At 49.0% G+C, this 22,052-nt stretch overlaps 1 protein-coding gene across 5 annotated transcripts in view; it reads right to left on the bottom strand.

Moving 5' to 3' along the window:
* Positions 1–17,851, bottom strand: part of LRRC3B (leucine rich repeat containing 3B) — a 54,413-nt gene extending 36,562 nt beyond the window's left edge. For 2 of the 5 annotated variants that reach the window (XM_042806511.1, XM_042806510.1), the window contains exon 1: positions 17,571–17,851. The gene's annotated coding sequence lies outside the window, so the exon portion shown is untranslated. Of the gene's footprint in view, positions 1–15,411; positions 15,492–17,351; positions 17,438–17,570 lie in introns of those variants that run through there. The other 3 variants (XM_042806513.1, XM_042806514.1, XM_042806512.1) reach the window with 3 other exon arrangements.
* Positions 17,852–22,052: the final 4,201 nt, after the last annotated feature.

The following is a 22,052-nucleotide window of genomic DNA, read 5'->3' as shown; positions in this document are numbered from 1 at the left end:
CGTATCCGACCTAAACCCAGTGTCCTTGGCCCACAAAGGACCGTGCCAGGAACGTATCCGACCTAAACCCAGTGTCCTTGGCCCAGGAAGGGCCGTGCCAGGAATGTATCCGACCTAAACCCAGTGTCCTTGGCCCAGGAAGGGCCGTGCCAGGAACGTATCTGACCTAAACCCATTGTCCTTGGCCCAGGAAGGACCGTGCCAGGAACGTATCCGACCTAAACCCAGTGTCCTTGGCCCAGGAAGGACCGTGCCAGGAACGTATCCGACCTAAACCCAGTGTCCTTGGCCCAGGAAGGACCGTGCCAGGAACGTATCCGACCTAAACCCAGTGTCCTTGGCCCAGGAAGGGCCGTGCCAGGAAAGTATCCGACCTAAACCCAGTGTCCTTGGCCCAGGAAGGGCCGTGCCAGGAACGTATCCGACCTAAACCCAGTGTCCTTGGCCCAGGAAGGACCGTGCCAGGAAAGTATCCGACCTAAACCCAGTGTCCTTGGCCCAGGAAGGACCGTGCCAGGAACGTATCCGACCTAAACCCAGTGTCCTTGGCCCAGGAAGGACCGTGCCAGGAAAGTATCCGTCCTAAACCCAGTGTCCTTGGCCCAGGAAGGGCCGTGCCAGGAACGTATCCGACCTAAACCCAGTGTCCTTGGCCCAGGAAGGACCGTGCCAGGAAAGTATCCGACCTAAACCCAGTGTCCTTGGCCCAGGAAGGACCGTGCCAGGAACGTATCCGACCTAAACCCAGTGTCCTTGGCCCAGGAAGGGCCGTGCCAGGAATGTATCCGACCTAAACCCAGGGTCCTTGGCCCAGGAAGGACCGTGCCAAGAACGTATCCGACCTAAACCCATTGTCCTTGGTCCAGGAAGGGCCGTGCCAGGAACGTATCCGACCTAAACCCATTGTCCTTGGCCCAGGAAGGGCCGTGCCAGGAACGTATCCGACCTAAACCCAGTGTCCTTGGCCCAGGAAGGACCGTGCCAGGAACGTATCTGACCTAAACCCAGTGTCCTTGGCCCAGGAAGGGCCGTGCCAGGAACGTATCCGACCTAAACCCAGTGTCCTTGGCCCAGAAAGGACCGTGCCAGGAACGTATCCAACCTAAACCCATTGTCCTTGGCCCAGGAAGGGCCGTGCCAAGAACGTATCCGACCTAAACCCAGTGTCCTTGGCCCAGAAAGGACCGTGCCAGGAACGTATCCAACCTAAACCCATTGTCCTTGGCCCAGGAAGGACCGTGCCAAGAACGTATCCGACCTAAACCCAGTGTCCTTGGCCCAGGAAGGGCCGTGCCAGGAACGTATCCGACCTAAACCCAGTGTCCTTGGCCCAGGAAGGGCCGTGCCAGGAACGTATCCGACCTAAACCCAGTGTCCTTGGCCCAGGAAGGACCGTGCCAGGAACGTATCCGACCTAAACCCAGTGTCCTTGGCCCAGGAAGGGCCGTGCCAGGAACGTATCCGACCTAAACCCAGTGTCCTTGGCCCAGGAAGGACCGTGCCAGGAAAGTATCTGACCTAAACCCAGTGTCCTTGGCCCAGGAAGGGCCGTGCCAGGAACGTATCCGACCTAAACCCAGTGTCCTTGGCCCACAAAGGACCGTGCCAGGAACGTATCCGACCTAAACCCAGTGTCCTTGGCCCAGGAAGGACCGTGCCAGGAACGTATCCGACCTAAACCCAGTGTCCTTGGCCCAGGAAGGACCGTGCCAGGAACGTATCCGACCTAAACCCAGTGTCCTTGGCCCAGGAAGGACCGTGCCAGGAACGTATCCGACCTAAACCCAGTGTCCTTGGCCCAGGAAGGGCCGTGCCAGGAACGTATCCGACCTAAACCCAGTGTCCTTGGCCCAGGAAGGGCCGTGCCAGGAACGTATCCGACCTAAACCCAGTGTCCTTGGCCCAGGAAGGACCGTGCCAGGAACGTATCCGACCTAAACCCCGTGTCCTTGGCCCAGGAAGGACCGTGCCAGGAACGTATCCGACCTAAACCCAGTGTCCTTGGCCCAGGAAGGACCGTGCCAGGAACGTATCCGACCTAAACCCCGTGTCCTTGGCCCAGGAAGGACCGTGCCAGGAACGTATCCGACCTAAACCCCGTGTCCTTGGCCCAGGAAGGACCGTGCCAGGAACGTATCCGACCTAAACCCAGTGTCCTTGGCCCAGGAAGGACCGTGCCAGGAACGTATCCGACCTAAACCCAGTGTCCTTGGCCCAGGAAGGACCGTGCCAGGAACGTATCCGACCTAAACCCAGGGTCCTTGGCCCAGAAAGGGCCGTGCCAGGAACGTATCCGACCTAAACCCAGTGTCCTTGGCCCAGGAAGGACCGTGCCAGGAAAGTATCCGACCTAAACCCAGTGTCCTTGGCCCAGGAAGGGCCGTGCCAGGAACGTATCCGACCTAAACCCAGGGTCCTTGGCCCACAAAGGACCGTGCCAGGAACGTATCCGACCTAAACCCAGTGTCCTTGGCCCAGGAAGGACCGTGCCAGGAACGTATCCGACCTAAACCCAGTGTCCTTGGCCCAGGAAGGGCCGTGCCAGGAACGTATCCGACCTAAACCCAGTGTCCTTGGCCCAGGAAGGACCGTGCCAGGAACGTATCCGACCTAAACCCAGTGTCCTTGGCCCACAAAGGACCGTGCCAGGAACGTATCCGACCTAAACCCAGTGTCCTTGGCCCAGGAAGGGCCGTGCCAGGAATGTATCCGACCTAAACCCAGTGTCCTTGGCCCAGGAAGGGCCGTGCCAGGAACGTATCTGACCTAAACCCATTGTCCTTGGCCCAGGAAGGACCGTGCCAGGAACGTATCCGACCTAAACCCAGTGTCCTTGGCCCAGGAAGGACCGTGCCAGGAACGTATCCGACCTAAACCCAGTGTCCTTGGCCCAGGAAGGACCGTGCCAGGAACGTATCCGACCTAAACCCAGTGTCCTTGGCCCAGGAAGGGCCGTGCCAGGAAAGTATCCGACCTAAACCCAGTGTCCTTGGCCCAGGAAGGGCCGTGCCAGGAACGTATCCGACCTAAACCCAGTGTCCTTGGCCCAGGAAGGACCGTGCCAGGAAAGTATCCGACCTAAACCCAGTGTCCTTGGCCCAGGAAGGACCGTGCCAGGAACGTATCCGACCTAAACCCAGTGTCCTTGGCCCAGGAAGGACCGTGCCAGGAAAGTATCCGTCCTAAACCCAGTGTCCTTGGCCCAGGAAGGGCCGTGCCAGGAACGTATCCGACCTAAACCCAGTGTCCTTGGCCCAGGAAGGACCGTGCCAGGAAAGTATCCGACCTAAACCCAGTGTCCTTGGCCCAGGAAGGACCGTGCCAGGAACGTATCCGACCTAAACCCAGTGTCCTTGGCCCAGGAAGGGCCGTGCCAGGAATGTATCCGACCTAAACCCAGGGTCCTTGGCCCAGGAAGGACCGTGCCAAGAACGTATCCGACCTAAACCCATTGTCCTTGGTCCAGGAAGGGCCGTGCCAGGAACGTATCCGACCTAAACCCATTGTCCTTGGCCCAGGAAGGGCCGTGCCAGGAACGTATCCGACCTAAACCCAGTGTCCTTGGCCCAGGAAGGACCGTGCCAGGAACGTATCTGACCTAAACCCAGTGTCCTTGGCCCAGGAAGGGCCGTGCCAGGAACGTATCCGACCTAAACCCAGTGTCCTTGGCCCAGAAAGGACCGTGCCAGGAACGTATCCAACCTAAACCCATTGTCCTTGGCCCAGGAAGGGCCGTGCCAAGAACGTATCCGACCTAAACCCAGTGTCCTTGGCCCAGAAAGGACCGTGCCAGGAACGTATCCAACCTAAACCCATTGTCCTTGGCCCAGGAAGGACCGTGCCAAGAACGTATCCGACCTAAACCCAGTGTCCTTGGCCCAGGAAGGGCCGTGCCAGGAACGTATCCGACCTAAACCCAGTGTCCTTGGCCCAGGAAGGGCCGTGCCAGGAACGTATCCGACCTAAACCCAGTGTCCTTGGCCCAGGAAGGGCCGTGCCAGGAACGTATCCGACCTAAACCCATTGTCCTTGGCCCAGGAAGGGCCGTGCCAGGAACGTATCCGACCTAAACCCAGTGTCCTTGGCCCAGGAAGGACCGTGCCAGGAACGTATCCGACCTAAACCCAGTGTCCTTGGCCCAGGAAGGACCGTGCCAAGAACGTATCCGACCTAAACCCAGTGTCCTTGGCCCAGGAAGGGCCGTGCCAGGAACGTATCCGACCTAAACCCAGTGTCCTTAGCCCAGGAAGGGCCGTGCCAGGAACGTATCCGACCTAAACCCAGTGTCCTTGGCCCAGGAAGGACCGTGCCAGGAACGTATCCGACCTAAACCCAGTGTCCTTGGCCCAGGAAGGGCCGTGCCAGGAACGTATCCGACCTAAACCCAGTGTCCTTGGCCCAGGAAGGACCGTGCCAGGAACGTATCCGACCTAAACCCAGTGTCCTTGGCCCAGGAAGGACCGCGTCCTCTGCTGCCTGGGACACGCTGCGCCACGGGGCCAGCGTCCACCGAGACGGGGCTGGGACCCTAGCATCACTGCTGCCCAGCCCCGCCAGAGGGTAGTCCTGCCTCCTCCCCACAAGAGATGAGGCCGTGGAGGAGGATGGTTGCGCCGCGAGCAGCAGCCCACCGTGTCCGTCTGTCTTGCGGCACGGCCAGCGCCGCGGCGCCTAGCGGAGGCGGGTTTAGGAGCGGGCTCCGCTGACGGCACAGCGCCGCTCATACTCCAAACCCGTCCCCCCTGTTCCAGCGTCATGAAACGGTGTCATCAGCTGCCGTTCAGGTACGGCTTTACCATAAAATGTACTAGCGCAAAAGCAACAGCCCTGCCTGACATTTACAGAGCGACTTGCAGTGGAGCGGATCTCATGGGACTTCTGAAGTCTTTCCAAGCCGATTGTATAATGCCACGGGTTTTCACCAGAGTAGCCAAGGGCAGAGTTTGGGTCTCTGTACATAGGATTTCTTCTATTCACTGTCAGCTGCAAGGGGTCAAACGCTGACAGAGAACAGAAGCCATTCCACGTAACAACACTGCAGAGGAAGGAAAGCACCGTCTGTGGCAGTGGCAGAGGGAATTCACCACAGCGCAACCACTGGGGTTTGAAAAAGAGGGAACAAACAAAAGAAAAAAGATAGAAATGCTGTTTCCCCAACACAGAACAGTAGGGTTGCAACAGAAATCTTACTATACTTGCAGGGGGGAGCAGGGGATTTATGGGCACAATTACAAATTCTGCAAATCCTTTCCAAAGGACTGTCTTTGAACGACTGAAGCAAGATCCCAATCTCCCTGAACTAACTACATAGCAGGGCTCAGCAGGAATGAAATGCATTGTATGACTGTCACTTCTATCATTTTGAGCAGAATCTTGTTTTAGTAGCCTGTCAGATGACAAGGGTAGATATGAATTCAATAGGTAATAATGAAATCCCAGAAACAGCTATTTCAAGTATTTTTGTACTGCAAGTTAGGAACAATACCTCGCTCCCCATTTGGACATATGCTGTGTTCCAACCAGCATGAATAACATCCATTCTTAACGTGTTTTCATTATGTTTTTGCGTAAGTCTATCACAAACTGAGACAGCATGTGCATTATGGACATAAATCTACTATGGCTTACACCCACCTTAATCAAAGCAACTTCAGTGAGCTCAGATTTATGCAGGTTCCCTCAAGTCTTTAGAAGTGAGTGATCCTCAAGCCAAAAAAACCCAAACAAACAAACAAACAAAAAAAAAAAAAAAAAAAACCAAAAAACAAAGCCCACAGTACTGATGCTTCCCAAACAAACAGCAACCTAATCACTAAGGGGAACACCTCTACAACCCTTGTCTTGGATCTGAACCTGCACACAACCCCCGTGGTTCCTTCTCCTCACAAGAAGCCAGCTCCATCCCCGGCAGACCCACCCGTCAGCTGGGGCAGGGCTATGGGAGGACCAGCTCCAGGCACCTGCGCTGAAAATCTTTTGCTGCCCTGCTCCAGGTAACCCTTAGACCACGCAGGGCGTTAAGTTGGTGCGTGGCAAGAGTCCTCTGCAGCTGACACCTCTGAGAGAGGGGAAAACATAACTTTCAAAAAGCAGCAGCAATGGAAAGGGGAGAGAGACAGTAAGATTAAAAAACAGTAAAAAACTTCGGGACTGTAAACATCCCCATTAGTATCCAAATATTTGCAAGAAAAATTACACAAAGTTTACTATTTATTAACTCGCTACACTGCTATGCTGTAATAAAACATTTCTCCACCCGTCATTGGGAATGCAGAGGTTGGGGACTCGTTTAAGCCTTATGAAGACTTTCTCAATCTATCACTTGAGAGCACCTTACCTTCTTATTCACAATGACCGTTTTCCCCTGAGAAAGGCAAGATCTCGCCACCTCCCATTTCAGATCCCCTAAGATGATTCACGTCGTCCAAAACTTTTTGTTTGTTGTGCCAACATCTCTAATGGACTTTGTTCTTTAAACATCACTTTGGTTCAGAGAAAAATTGGAACAGGGTTTTAAAAGTTCTGGGGAAGGGGGAAAAAAAAAAAAAAAAAATGGGAAACAGCTGCCAAGTTAGAGATTTAGATTTTAAACCCACATGGCAAAACACCACATGGGACTCCCCCCATTGCTGAGAACATTGAAATCCCACTTACCCACCCTCCCCTCAACCAGGCCACTCACTAAGGGAAAAGAATGGAGCACTTGTTCTCAGTAAGGTTCTGGAGAAAACCTCCTGAAGTCCTGAATCACAACCCTGAAGGCCTTATGCAAACCACGGCAATTAAAAACATCCTCGATTCACACTGACGGCGTTCATGTGAAAAGAATCAAATGGCAGTATTTTGCAACGCAGCAAGAATAACTAAGCTTGGCAACAGCAGGTACTGAAAAGTTGCCATCCTTCCTCTTACCCCCCCCGACCAGCCACCCGTCTTATAAAAGCCTCTTCTGCAGAAAAGCCCAGCTCTCGAACAGACTTTCGAGACGATGGTTTCTGAGGGATGCCCACTGCTGCCGAGAGCTGTGAGCCCCTCGCACAGGCGCCCAGAGACAGGGCTCCTCTCTGAGATGCTTCCCTGCATTCGGAGCTCCATGACTTCTTGCTCTTTGTTCCGGCGTCCGTGTCTCAGTCCTGACAAATTCACGTCCTGTGCATACCCAAAACGCCCATTTTTCTCTGGGCCCAGCAGAATGACTCCGTCAGGGCTGCCAGGAAAGGAACTGTGGGCTTAGCAAGGATACGCTTTAGCATCGGCGGGATGCTTTATCTTTTGCCTCTCACCAGAGGTGCAAATCTTACAGGAGATGTTTCAGCATGTCCTGGTCTTTGTTCCCGTCATCTCTTCAGATGAGCCTTCTTACACGGGTGTTTTATCTGGTACATCCCTGCCAGCTCTTTAGAGACAGCACTCCCCTCTCCTGCTACCCCCAAGCTCAATAACTGCAAACCCCAACTGGGGAACACCGAGCCCATCACATCTGATCAGTTATTGCTGACAGAGGCTGGTGCTTTGGCTTGGCTTGTTTGGGGTGGTGGTGCTTTTCATTTTTTTTTTTTTTGGGGGGGGGGTTGTTTTGTTTTGTTTTGTTTTGTTTTTTTCCTGGATGGGCAAGGAAATCAAGTTCCCCCTTCAAATGAACCCAGGGTCAAACCCCTGGTGAAAAATCAAAGGCTTTCACCGTCAAGGGGAACTACAACGCAGTGTAAGGATGCAAATGCCCGTTTCCTCCTGCAACGCTGACACCGAGATGCCAGCACCGCTGCTGCTGCAGGGCACCTCACACTCAGCCCAGTGGTTTCTTTGCTTGTTAGCGCAGTCGCTGAATAGTAATATTCTCCTTATCGCATCTGAGGAACCCAGTGTTCCTCTCTAATCTGAAAAAGTACAGGCTGTGGCACAGGAAGCAGGTTTCAAAAGGTCCACCCAAATGGGCTTTTTTTCTTCCCCATTCTGGTGTGAAAATCATGAAAATATAATATAATTACACTTTTTTATATATATATTGAATTTGTTTTGGAAGCGAAGATAGAGAGCACTTGCTTTTAATTTCCTTTTTCCAGGTTCATACTTTATTTAGTAAGAACTATAAAAATTCTTTTGAAGAAGTAATATATTCAAGACTAATAAAATTCAAGTGAAAATATTTTCCGAGGCAGCTTGGGTACAATTATTAAGTTGTCAAATAAAATCATCTAGTCTAAATTATGCTGGAGAAGGGACAAAGTTTACACCTAATTTCTCAGACCAAAAGGGAACTGCTTCCAGGAGCAACTCTTCTATCCAAGATGCCGTGAGGTAACCCTGAGAACAGTCAGGTATCGGGGTGGAAACAGTGACCCTGGCTACAGCAGCAGTGTTAGTCCACCTCTCGCCAATCTCCAATCTTCCCTGCCCTGAATTTTCCACCTCTGCAGTCAGCCTACCTCTACTCCTATCAACTGACCACAAGCAACTCAGTGTCTGTAGCGAAAACCAAACGTGCTTTTTTGAGATGCCAATAGTGAAGTGCGCTTTCCTGATAGCTGATCCTTAGAAATTAAATCTTTCTCTGCCACCTGGGGTATTTAAGACACTAAGAAGCTACCCTGTCGGTGCCCTTTACCTGCAACTGATGGGTCCAAAGTGAAGAAAAAACAATGTTGGAAGAGCTGAGACCGAATGCTTTTAGAGCTCCTCCATACATACATCTGCAGTCACAAAAATGTCATTTCTACTACCATACAGGTGTTTATTAAATTCAACGGTTTCTTTAGCCCATTGCCTTAAATATTTTTAGAAGAAAGGTTATAATAATATTAAAAAAAAATAATAAAAATTGTGGAAACTATAGACGCATAAGAAATTGAGAAGGCTACTTGGAATAGCCAAGTGAATGGAAGAGCACACGTGGTCAGGGAACCGGCCCCTAGCTCCCCACTGCTTGGCACTCACCCAGCACTGCCCCCTAAGCCTGGCAGTATTTTAGTCTCCCTTTGCAGAAGCCCAAGCGATTACTCGGGACTCAAAGCTGCACTCCACAGCCTCTCGAGCCAGAATTTAAAGGCAGCAGTTTTAGCCCACATGATGAAAACTGCTTCATTAGAACAGCCACCAAGACATGGTAACCCCAGTCAACGAGGCTCGTTTTGGGGGAGCCCACGGAAAGCCGGAGCTAACGCGCTCTGCAACGCCACAGCAAGAGGAAAATCAAGGACCTGTGCAACCTGCGGCGTCCGCACTCACCTCGTGCTTTTCTGATGACTTCCCAGCTAACTCAAACATCCATACGCTTTTTAAAGCAATTTACTTATCATCAAAGCATTGCTTGACAAGTCATGCATGCCACGGGGAAAAAAAAAATACTAAGATGACAGTGCATGGAGCTGACACTGCATGGAGAGAGTTTCTCTCTGGGAATGCTAGGTTCTTCTTGGGAGAAGGGACAGAGTCTGTAGAAGTATGTTTGTGGTGTGGTGATACAACCACACAGAAAGTCCAAACTGGAATGGGTATTTTTATACAAACTAAACCTGAAATTAATGCAAAATATATTTCATTGGATCTGACTGCAGTCTGATCTCCTATCAAGAAAGATAGCCAGCATGACAGCTTTCTGTATGTAAAAAACAAATGCACATTTGTGAGCTGAAATCAGTGGCAAAGGTGTAACAGCAAATATCCCTCTGGTGATCTTGCGAGAAAGAGCCGTTTTCAGACAACAAAGACTGAATGCAGGAGGGCACATCAATTACTGCTGCACAAACCAGATCAAAAGAACAGCACACAGCTGATATGCTCATAGTTGTTCATGCATCATGACAATCAGAAGGGCTGAGATGATATTAGACAATAAAACAGCATGCATTCAATTTTTAACAGATTCATGTGATTTTTTTTTTTTTTTTTCTCACAACCAGAGGAACTTGCAACACTACTGACACTGCACGGTTCACTGTTGTTGTTCAATGTGTTAAAAAAAAATCTTGCTATAATTAAGGAATTGCTTGGCCTCTGTCCATTTTGTTCCACACTGCTGCCTCACACTTGTTTAAAGAACTGAGAAAATTTGTTGAAAATGTGGCAGATAGTGGGGAAAAAAATCCGTTAAGCTTGACTGGTTCAAATTAGGCGGTATTTGTACAGATGGAGCACCTGCCGTGACTGGCAAGAACAGTCATGTCACTTTGCAAGAAAAGTTTTTGGATCGAAAGTTATTGAAATACCATTTGTATCCATCAGGAATTTTTTCTAAGCCAAAGATTTAGGTTTCTTACACGTCTAAATCCTGTCATCTTCTGCTCTAGCAAAACAAGTATTTATGCATGAGAGCTGCCAATAAGCATACCACGTAATTGATGAAAACGACGAGCAGAATACATACACCGTGTCTTCTGTCAAAGGGCAAAAACCGTAAAAGATTCTGGAAACAGACAATGACCAACATATTTTCTTAACAGAAATTATTAACCCTTCAATGCCAACAGCCTGCTTAAAACCAAAAACGGGATCAGAAATCCGGCCTGTAGGGACACGACAGCTCAGCTTTGCAGCCTGGATACGAACTTACGGGGAAGGGATTGCCCGGTTACTGCATGCTGCCATCCACGTGCTGCGTTCTAGTCAAGGCTGAGGTGTCCTTATTCTGTGTGAGTTTGTGTGCTTCAGTTATTTGCCCTGTACGAGAAGTGACAACTGAAGGTCTGAGAAGCACTGTGATCTGCTGTTTTGGAAGTTGTTTCACTCTAAGTTGGAAGATCCTAGAAAACAACAGTTGCCCATTCATATCCCATTTTATAATGCGATGCGGACCATTTTCTCTGAAGCGGTTCGGAATCGCTCAGCTTTAAAAAAGGGGAGATACCCTCGCAGCGGCAGGGTGAAGACTGACACACTTACCTACAGAACAGGACCCGGCACACCCAGAGAACAGCAAAACCTGAAAAGGAGCTCTTAAAAGCAGTTCTCCTCTGATACATGCCTTGTGCAGATTGGGATCCACACGCAGGCAGGAACAGGAATGCTCTGTTACAAACTTTGTTAAAAATAGAATGTTCAAAAGTCACCAATTCTCATCTGGATGACTCAGTGTCAACAAAGCTAAAAACAAGGGCAAAAAGGACATTTAGAAACACTATCAGACTATTTGAAGGTCGTAGGGACAGCTGTACTCTGTTAACTTCATTTCAGGAGAAAAGAACTAAGGGTCATTCTCTCTTTTGACACTAATAACAATAAATTATGTTTAATAATAGAGAGAATCAAGATAAATTTTCAAGACTCTGTGCGGTACATCTAGGAAAAAAAAAAACAAACCCAAACCCTAGCAAGACTTGCTATAAAGACTGACCCTGGGATTTACTGATTCCCAGTCTTGTGAACAATCTCCTGCCTTTGAGTATTTTCCCTCTTCTGGAACTCCAACATTTGCACATATTGATTCAAGATTTTTGTTGTTGGAAAGTAGTATTTTTTGCCTAGATGGAGGAAAGTATAACACTATTTCAAAATAAAACTTCAGACTGAAAAAAAAAAAAAAGCATTACAGAATCTGTTTTTAGAAGTGTATGATAAGGCTTTGTGGTGTTTAAGGTAAGAGTATATTGAAAACAATATACAAATACTTCTACCTGAAGAACTGAAAAAAAAAAAAAATTAAATCAAAGTCTTAATAGATTGTGCCAAATTTCATTACCCAACACAAAATAAAAATGGATAAAAAAATTCAGGAATTAAAACACCAGTAGCTTAAACTTATTTTGGCTTTAATGTTCATAAACTGAAGTTTCATCAGTAAGATATATAACCAGCATTGCTTGCTTAACCACATATGACCTAGCAAGCAACTTCACATAAAATTTTTGTTGTAGTTCCTCTTCTAAGAAGACGAAGAAGTACTTGCCTCTGTTCTTAAAGGGTGAGGAGTACTTGCATGAACTCAACACTGTACACCCAGTGCTTTTGTTTCTTTTTAATTATAATGCCTTCAAAATAGCAATCAGCATAGGTTCATTTGAACGTCCAAAGGCTTCATCCTTTTGCTGCAAGTTATTCACATGCACATCAAATATATACTTTGTAAGTATTACAAAAATACTTTGCACGAAGCAAATTCTGCCAAAGCAATACATATTTGTAATCCAGACAAGAGAAACAACCCTCACATGCTGTTCACATGTTCCACTAACTCCCATTGTAAGCAAATCAAATACTCAGTTGCTCAAGCACTGTAACAAAATGCTAAATACTCATGAACTTTACATACAAATTATCTTTACTTAGTGCAGTTGCAAAACTATGTAACCCCATTTTGGTAAACTGCAACAAAATACTCCCTTTAAAATCAGTGCTAATATTTGTTGGAGGAAGAGGTAACTTTCACTGCAACTTTGACAGAAGAGAAAATGATAACGCCATTAAACCTAACAACATCCACAAAACATACCTCTTGAGACAGTCTGTCACTAAGACATGACACCTTTAAAAACACATGCCTTTTTAACTGAGGCTGTGCATCCAAAGGATGAAGCGGGAACGTGAACCGATCCCCCAGGAGAACACTCTGTGTTAGACTTCCACAATTTGAGTAGAATACAGGTTGTTATGTAAGTACTGCAATACACAGATTTATACCGATAACATTTTCCAACTGAAAACTCCATGGAAATTTTAAATCCATTCCCTGCCCTTCTGATCCCTTCCTGTCCACCTTTTACTTTCTTTATGCATTGCTTCCCCTTTCCAACTTTTTTTTTTTTTTTAATATTCTGTTTGTCTCCCCTTTTACTGTCACTTTATAACCAGACTTTTCATTTATTGTTCCTTAAGTTGCATTCCTGCTTCCAAGCCTGAGTAGCATCCCACTTATGTGCTATCACTCACTTCTATCACCTTTCACCTCCTCTTGTTATCATATCTTTATAGTACTATTTGACAGGCAGAGATCAACTTTGTTTGCTTCTTCTCAAAGGGTAAATTAGCAGCTTTATGAAACTCTTATGAACGTGGAACACAATTCATTTAAAACCCACACTAGCTAGTTGAACTGACCCTAAAAAGCGGAGGTAAACCTTAATCAAGTACATCAAGATCTGCAGTGCTAACTACTTAAGTAAACATTCCAATTATCCAGTTGAATGTATCTCTGAAAAAGCCTTTTACTAGCCCTGGTTACTTGAGAGGCACTTTGATCTCCGTTCTGTCTGTGGAGCTGCGACACAAAAAGCCAAATTCAGCCCCTCCGCAAGGCTTCTAGTCCCACTGAAATCCACCAAAATCTCTTTTCTGAAGTCCCATGGCAAGGCCACGGCACCGCAGGGAGCCGAGCCGGAGGGCTACGGGGCAACCTCAGCGACCCCCCGGCCTTCGGGAAGCCAAACTGCCCAGCTCAGCCTCTACCTCCCTCCTTGCTCTCTTTTACTTTATTTTGAGGGCATCTGGCCACCTCCATCTGTTCCCATTTCTCCCTCTCTCTTTTCTTCATCCCTACAAAAAGGTCCTACCTCCCAGAGAGAGAAACCCCATTTTAATTCGGCTACCACTGCCTTTTCCTTGCTGATGGAAAGCAGAACTGGGGAGCTGTGCCGATCCTTATGGCAAAAGGCTCTCCCCATGTCCAGGGTTGAAGTCAGTGCGGGAAGAAGCCAATTTTTTTTAGACATCTGCTTGCTGAAGGTACTCAGTAGAGCATTTAAATATCCAGGGGGAGAGGAATAAAAGTTACTTTCTTGCTCAGCAGCAGCAAGCATTGTGTTTACTCTGCAAACTAAGTCTTTGTATAAAACAAGCCAGTGTCAGCTACAACTGCTGCTTCGTCTAGAGGGCTAAGCAACGCACGCCATCAGCGGCAAGTACCGGCCCAGAGACCAATTACCCACAGAAATCTTCATGAAGCAGGAGCAGACACCTTTCATCACTGTGAAATAACGAGATCCTACTCCACAGTGGGCTTGGCTACTGTTTATCAGCGCCACGAGCTCGGACGAAACAGGGAGTAAAACAAGTACCACGTCCCACTGCCTTTTCCCTGGGATGCGACCACATGGCTGTTACACATCCAGACTAACACACTGCACCAGAACGGTGGAGGCACAGGGACTACCTCATGAAAAGAGCTGGATGAAAACTAGAAGCAGAGATTTAAATTCACCAGAAAAAAACAACTCTGAATTTGACGCTACTTCACCCACAGCACATTGGATTTAAGAGTAGAAGGCACACCTTGTTCATGCATGCATTTACAGACCGTACTCGGTTTAAAAATATTTCTTGAATCTGCTGAGAAATTCCTGTATCCTCATTGCTTGTAGTTTCTGTAGACATACTGACATTTGATTCATACCAGCACTGAAGTGCTCTACCAAAACTTCACTTTCCGGAGGTTACTTCTAGTAAATAAAACAATATTTAAAAAGGCTTGGCCAAACAAGCCAAGGTAAATGCTACATATTCCATGAACTCAATTTATTCCTTGCTCAGAATACCATCATTTTACAATAAGGTTCTGTTTAGCATTATTATAAGTTTCTAAATTTCATAGCTCCATAAGATTTTTCTCTAAATTTACTACACAAAATTATAAATACTCTTTTCCTAGCCCCAGAACACTAATTTAATCTTCATTCCCAAGTGAGGGCTGACCCAAAGCCCATGCATGCAGCTGGCAACAAGGACAGCAGTTACATGTAAATCCTGTAAGTCCTTGGAAATGCAAGATTCTACTCTGAGAAAAAGCACCTTCCTTAGTCCATGTTCTGATTAACTGAAACGGTAACAACAAAGATTTCTACATATATTCCTGCTTGCTTAAATTATTCATTTCGTGAAAAAGTTTAAAATCTTCCTGACAGTGAGCCACATATCCCTCGCGTTAGTCTCATAAATATTCCCGGTGAAGTGACAGAAAATATCCCTAAAAGCAAGATTCAGAAGTAACTTCTTATTTAACTGAACATCTAAAGGTAATTTTGTAACAAAGCAATACATTTTTCTCTGGGTTTAGACACACAAGTTAACACTTCTGAGTAAGGCTGGTTTTTATAAACTTCAGTCCTACTGCTTGGAGGTTATTTCTTGAGCTGACATATCATGCGTTTGTTACTCTAACACAGCTTCAGTGTGAGCAGGAAGAGTTTTCTGTCTCTCAAAAGATTTGTAATAAGGACTCAATAAAGCTCACGGAAGAGACAAATCACAAATGCATCCTTAAATTAAGTCTTGCTATTCTGTTTATCAGCGGCAAAAGTCTCACGGACTTTATTAGCGCAGGACTGAATCCAGAGCATAAACTTATATGCCCATTAAATGACACTTCTTCTTCAATTAATCTCTCATTTGAGGCAAAACACACTGATTCTCGATAGTTGCAAATACAGTTCTCCTTCCCCTCCACTCAGGCCCTGATCTCCAAGGTACCGAGCCGCTTCAGCTCACCCTAATGCACTGGAAAACCACAGTGACCCACAGGAGCTCATCTGAGTTGGACTGAAGCCGGCACAAATTTTCGAGCAGACCTGGGGGAAGGCAAGGTGAGGGCTCAGTGACCCAACCAGCAGTAGCTGAAGAAACGTAAAAGATCTGGAGTTAACCCCGCGCTCTCCCCCCCCCCCCGAAGCCAAAGGCCCCTCGTTAGCACCAACGGGCCCGTCCGTCCCCACGCAGCGCCCCGTGCTGGAACTCCCCGGCCACGGGCCCGATCCTGCGCGCTTGAGTCCTCCGAATTCACAGGTAGGAGTGATCCCGTGGATACCCAAGGCAACCTGCACAAGTAAGGGCTGCAGAATCGGCTGAGCAACCGGTGTTACGGTTCCAAGCAGTTTTACTATTTAGAAACCAAACTAGAAAATTGAGACTCTGAACATAACAAAGGTTTTGCAGATTAATTCACTCTGCAGCTTAAATACTTTCTTTCCCTCTAAATCAACCAGAAGCCCATTGCGTGCCTGTCCTTTTAAATTAAATTACTAAGAATAATATCAACAGGCAAGCCATATGAACACTGTGGTACTCTACATCAAAGCCTTCAAGTTACCACTGTTAGTAGGGCGTGACGCACACCTTGCAATTTAAGTGAACAAATTATCAGACAGATCACCACAAGAAGAAATTACTGCCACTTATTTTTCCACATTCAGAAAACGCTATCCTAGTCAGAGTTTTCTTCTCTAAAAGTACTCATTTTCCTTTCCTTGCCAAATCTGTAACATTTTCTCATGGCTGTTTTTTTTTGTTTTGTTTTGATTTTTTTTTTTTTTTTAATAATTACAATCATCTCAAAAGCATTAGCTTGTTTTGTCATTTTCATATATACATAAATACCTCTGGGCTCACTTCTCTGAAAGGAGCACTAAGCGTTGTTTGCCTGGTTTTCATTCTGACTCTTTTAAGCAGTCGGCTTATTCACGCTTTTCAAGTTATTTGGCTGTTTTCATACCGTAATCACACCATTTCTGCTGTCTAGGGACATTCGGGAAGACTGGGCGATCAGCCGCAGCCTAAATCACTTCGCGATCATCTAACGGATCCCCTAAAATCTCCCCATTTTTGAAGGGCAGGAGCCAAGAGGGCAAGCGAAATTCCCGCTGGCACACCCGAGAGGTTTTTCCACACCGGTGGGGAGGGGAAACCCTGGACGCGCCGACGGGGCGAGAGGAGAGCCCGGCGCTCCCCCCGCGCCAACGTGCGGGCTCGGGGGCACCGGGGACCCCCCCCCCCGCCGGGCCGGGGGGGGCTGCACCTCCCTCCCTCCCGGGGAGCCCCAACACCACCCGCTACGGTCCCGTCCGGTGCCTTTTAGCGGGGGGGGGGGGGCTCACCTGGGCGCAGCAGGCCCCCCCCCCCCCCCCCCCCCCCAGTTGTTGCTCGCGTTCAGAGGGAGCTGCCCTCTCCTCCCCGCCGCCGCCCGCTCCGTAGCAACTGGTTCTGGTAGGTCTCAAAGCGGAAAAATCCCACGGCAACACACACGGCGTGTCTCCCCCCCCCCCCCCCGGCATGCCGATCAGCGCGACCCCCCCCGCACCCGCCCCGCACACGGGCCGGGGAGCGCAGCGGCCAGGCGCCTTCCCCAAACACAGACAGAGCGGGGGGGGGGGGGGGGGGGGGGCGCTTTTTTTTTTTTTTTAAATTTTAAAATTGTCTTTCAGTATTTATTTATTTATTTATTTTATTTCCTCCCCCCTTTTCTGCCGCTGCTCCGGTACAAAATGGGGGGGGGGGGGGGGGGGGGGGGCGCGCCTCTCGAATCCCAATCGCCCCCCGGGTCGGCAGCCCCCCCTCCCCGCAGCCTCTGCCCCTTCATGCCCCCCCCCCCCCCCAGCCCTCCCTCGGCGGAACCCCCCCACCCCATCGCTCTCGCGTGTGTGTCCAGCACTCACGGGGCGCGGGGATCTCGCAGCCGCGGCCGAGGGACAGGAGAATCTCCCGCCGGTCAGGGCGGTCGCCCCTCGGCAGCAGCAGCAGCAGCAGCAGCAGCAGCGCCGCTCGCCTCCCTCCCTCCCTCCCTCCCTCCGTCCCCGTCGAGTTTCCTCCCAGCGGTACCGCCCCCCCCCCCCCCCCCCCCCCCGCCCCTCCTATAGCGCGGCCCCGCAACTCACCTCGCGGAACCGGGGCCCTTCCCCGCAAAACTTCGTCTCGGCTCAGCTCGGTCCTGCTCTGCCCGCGGCGCAACAGGCAGCGCAGCCTCACCCGGCGCCGGGCCGCGCCGGGGGAGCGACGGGGGGGGCCGGGGCCGGGGCCGGGGCCGGGGCCGGGGCCGGGGCCGGGGCCGGGGCCGGGGCGGCGGGGCCCGGGCTCAGCCACCCCCCCGCCCTCCTGCCTCGGCGGGCCGGGCGGCTCTTGCTGCCGCTCCCTCCCGTCCCTGCGCTGCGGCTGCGGGCGGGCAGGGAGCGACGGAGGGAGGAGGGAGCGGGGAGGGAGGGAGGGAGGGAGGGAGGAGACTCCCCTCTCGCTCGCTCTCCCACGGCGGGGAGCTGCCCCCCCCCCCCCCCCCCTTCCCCGCCCCGGGAGGGGTGATGCTGTCCCTCCCTCCCCGGGACTGGTTTTTTGGCTTTCACCCCCGCCGCTCTCAAGGCAGAGCCGGGGGCCGGCGCGGCGCAGGCTGGGGAGCGGGGGGAGGCGCTGGCTGCCGGGAGCCCCGCCGGTGCAGGCGGGCAAGGGGTGCCCCTTCGGGGGGGTGCCCCTTCGGGGGGAGCCCCTTCGGGGGGAGCCCCTTCTGGGGCGTGCCCCTTCTGGGGGGTGCCCCTTCGGGAAGGTGCCCCTTCGGAGGGTGCCCCTTCGGGGGGATGCTCCTTCAGGGGGGTGCCCCTTCGGGGGGCTGCCCCTTCGGGGGGGTGCCCCTTCGGAGGGTGCCCCTTCGGGGGGGTTCCCATTTCGGGGGGATGCTCCTTCGGGGGGGTGCCCCTTCGTGGGGATGCTCCTTCGGGGAGTGCCCCTTCGGGGGGGTGCCCCTTCGGAGGGTGCCCCTTCGGAGGGTGCCCCTTCGGGGGGGTTCCCATTTCGGGGGGATGCCCCTTCGTGGGGATGCCCCTTCGGGGGGTTGCCCCTTCGGGGGGATGCTCCTTCGGAGGGTGCCCCTTCAGGGGGGTGCCCCTTCGGGGGGATGCTCCTTTGGGAAGGTGCCCCTTCGGAGGGTACCCCTTCAGGGGGGTGCCCCTTCGGGGGGATGCCCCTTCGGGGGTTACTTCTGCTCGCCGCAGTGCCCTCCAGGTTCCCCGGCTAAAACAGGAATAAGGTTAATCGTTTTGCCAGGCGGAATGAAAAGCTGTTACCGCCCGCGCGCGCAACACTTGGTTTGGCAAACTTCCCACCGCACAGTTTTTGCTACAGTGGGGTGAACTTGACTCTGCATCCAGCCCTCTGAGCTGGTCCCGCGTAGAACCAGTGAATCAGATCCAGCTTTGGGTTTACCATGATTCTTGCCGGGGTGACTTTCTTCTCGGAGAGGAGCTCTCTCTGAAATGTGCTGTGTTGCAGCAGTTGCACGGAGTGTCAAAATACAAGCTTGAAGGAACATCACCAGTTGGTTGCCTCTCTCAAACATCTCTGTTGTGCACTTTTCTACTCTGGCTCTGCAAAGTAAAGTTTCCATTTACCTCCTGCAGTAGAGGATTCTTTTGCCTGTCTCCAGCTGAGAGCAGCCAGGTAGACAGGGCTTAGAGAGATTCATCTTTGCTTGGTAGCCAGTTTGCTTTAAGGTGAAAGCCAATTATGATGCTACATGGAACAAAAAAAAAAAATGAATAGGCTTGGATTTCTCTGGTTTTTTGTTTGTTTGTTTGTTTTTTGTTTTTGTTTTTGTTTTTTTTTGCGTCTAACTATACAGAACTTCCTTATCTCCATCTAGGCTATTGTTAAAAAGAAACTGCTGGGTCAGAAGGACCACTGCTATGGCCACGGATAAGTGGGGTTTTTTAGTGAGGGGAAGAAGGAAAAACATACAACTAATACACTGCTAAATGCCATTCTCCATCATGAAACCTCAGTCCTGGGAGTCTCTACCCAAGTAAATACTTACCTCCCTTAGTAATCTGTCTGAGTATCAGCAAGATGATGTAGGACCAGGCCTTTGTATTATAGCAAAACCTGCTTTTTTGCTCCTAGGAATATTTGCAAATTGGCTCATGAGCACTTGTATGTGTGCCTATCATTTTACGTTCTTATAAGAGGAAAAAGCAAATATGAAGAAGCTTGATAAAAATCACTTCCGTCAGTTCCTTACGCATTCCTCACACTGAGTGACTCAACCCAGCTTTGAAGGCATAACCAGTTAAAAAATAAAAACTTAGCACATAAGCACACATTCCTGTCTACAGCGTGCTGGATCGTGTCACAGAGTCAGCGACCAGAAGAAGCCATGACTGGACTGCCAGCCCTGTAGTATTTGCAATGGGAAATGATTTTCAGGCTCTGAGTTCTATTCCTTTAACTGAAACCAGCTCAGATTCATTTTAAGGCAGCAGAAAAATATTAACCATTGCTGAGAACCCAAAATCTAATGTGCAGGAGCCATTTCTTCAAATTCAGCCTGTGTTTCTATTTTCACTGTTCAGTATGTAGGCATCTGACAGCAGGGTATAGCGCCCGGGACAGATGCACTCGGTTGTTGATATCCACAGTACGAATATTCATGTGACAAGCACTGCAGACCTCCTTGGGGTGACTTGCTGCTGTTAACTATTTTTTTAATGAAAAAGAAGATTAGCAGATCTGATTTTAGTTTGGCTCGACCGTTAATAAAAGAAAAAAATATTATTTGATTAGATAAAAGTGGATGTCTTCCATGTGATAATTTCCCTTTAAAATTGAATCTCTAGTTGTACTTTGTGTGGAATGAACCATTTGCATAGTTAAATATCATAACAATATAAGGGAATACTGATCTTAGCTTGCATAACTTAATTTACCACATTAGCTATGATGTTATTCACCCTGTTGATTTAAGTGTGATGGCTTGTGTTAATGAAAAAAAAACCTCACGAAAGACAGAAATACTTACTTTTATTGTTGAAATTGCAGCTTATAAAAAGTTTTTTGACCAACTGCACATGAGTAGCTGGTTTGCAGGTTTGTATTCAAAGATTTACTCCTGACAGCACCTACGCACCTATAACTTCAGTTGAAATGAATGGGCGTTTAGTATATTTTTGAAAAGGAGAAGAAAGTTGTTGTTTTTCTTTTTTATTTTTCTGGGGAAAATTACTGTGAAAGGATGCACAGCTACTTGCTCTTAATAATGTCACAGATTTTTAAGAACTGAAATACAGCTGATGTCATGCCCCTTCTCCCCCGCCTCCCATTGGCTGTGTGTGCAGTAGAAAAAATATATTATTATAGGTGGAAGAAACGTCTTAGCTCCGTGAACAACGTGAACAAACCCACTAGCAGATTTGCTCATTAGTTTATTTGCATTGTATGTCCATTTTACATGATAAGTAGAAGTGAAAGGATTAGTCCTCTGTTAGGAGGGAGCATAAGTTTAAAGGATAAGGAGAAGGTCATTTGGCTGATAAGAAAGGAACATCTAATACTTGCTGACTTCTGCACATAGATATGAAAATTAGGGAGCATAAAATAACAGGTGATACCAGATGGTCCTTAAATTTACTTCATAAAATCATTTTGATAAGTGTTTATAAATATTTAAGGCCCCAGTATTACTAATCTTTACACACATTATTTTTTTTCTAATGCGGAGAACCCTACATAATTTAGTGAGACTGTTTGTACGTAAGCATTATTCATATAAATAAGACTTTACAGGATCGGATCCCTAAAGATTTATAAACATTAACAAACTATTTCAGTGGCTAAATTAAAGAATAATGCGGTACCATCTATTCCTTTAAGCTTCCCAGGTATTAATAGCTTTGTACAAAAATCAGCTAACAATACCACTTCTTCCAGTGCTGAGATAAATCGAGTGACCTTCTCGTATCCATTGACTAATATTCCTTTTAGTAGAGGATCAGTGCTTTTCATAGCCAGCAATGGTATGAAATTCATATGCTAGACATAGGTACATTGAAGAACTAAATCTCGCAGTGGTCTTACCTCTACTGGTACGTGCTTAGGAGTTCAGAGGGAAGATTTCTCCTGTTCGTGGGCCAGAGCGTGATTTTTTTTTTTTGTAGAGGGCTGTGCAAAGATGTGCCAGCAACACGTTCACGTTGGGGTCACTCCATGCTCAAAAGGAGGGTGCACACAGGGCTCGGGGCAGTGGTCTGTGCTGAGCCACAAAAGCAGCAAAAAGCACAAAATGTTGCAACCCAGGAATACTAAAAGCAACGCAAACTACAGTGTTCAGGCTGTAGCTGTGTTCCTAAACTGGATACTGCTCCTTCCTCTAGGCTGATGGATGCCACAGTCTCCGTGCTCCTTCCAGCCCACGGGCACTGTCACTGCATGTAGAGGTGCTGAGGTTTTGCCCCAAGAAGACCAACACTGGAGAAAAGCCATCTTTGCCGGGGGCTGGTGCAACCACCCCGTGTCCCTTAATCTCCCTTAAGCCCGGCGCCAGCGGTGTGCACAGTTCTCAAAACCATCTTGGTTTCTGAGCGCTGCCACTCTCACAAGGGTTT

This window comes from Tyto alba, unplaced genomic scaffold (genome assembly GCF_018691265.1).
Source record: "Tyto alba isolate M040663 unplaced genomic scaffold, T.alba_DEE_v4.0 Super-Scaffold_46, whole genome shotgun sequence".
Classification (NCBI taxonomy): domain Eukaryota; kingdom Metazoa; phylum Chordata; class Aves; order Strigiformes; family Tytonidae; genus Tyto; species Tyto alba.
The sequence above is the reverse complement of the archived record's forward strand: the minus strand, read 5'-3'. Positions and strand labels throughout refer to the sequence as shown.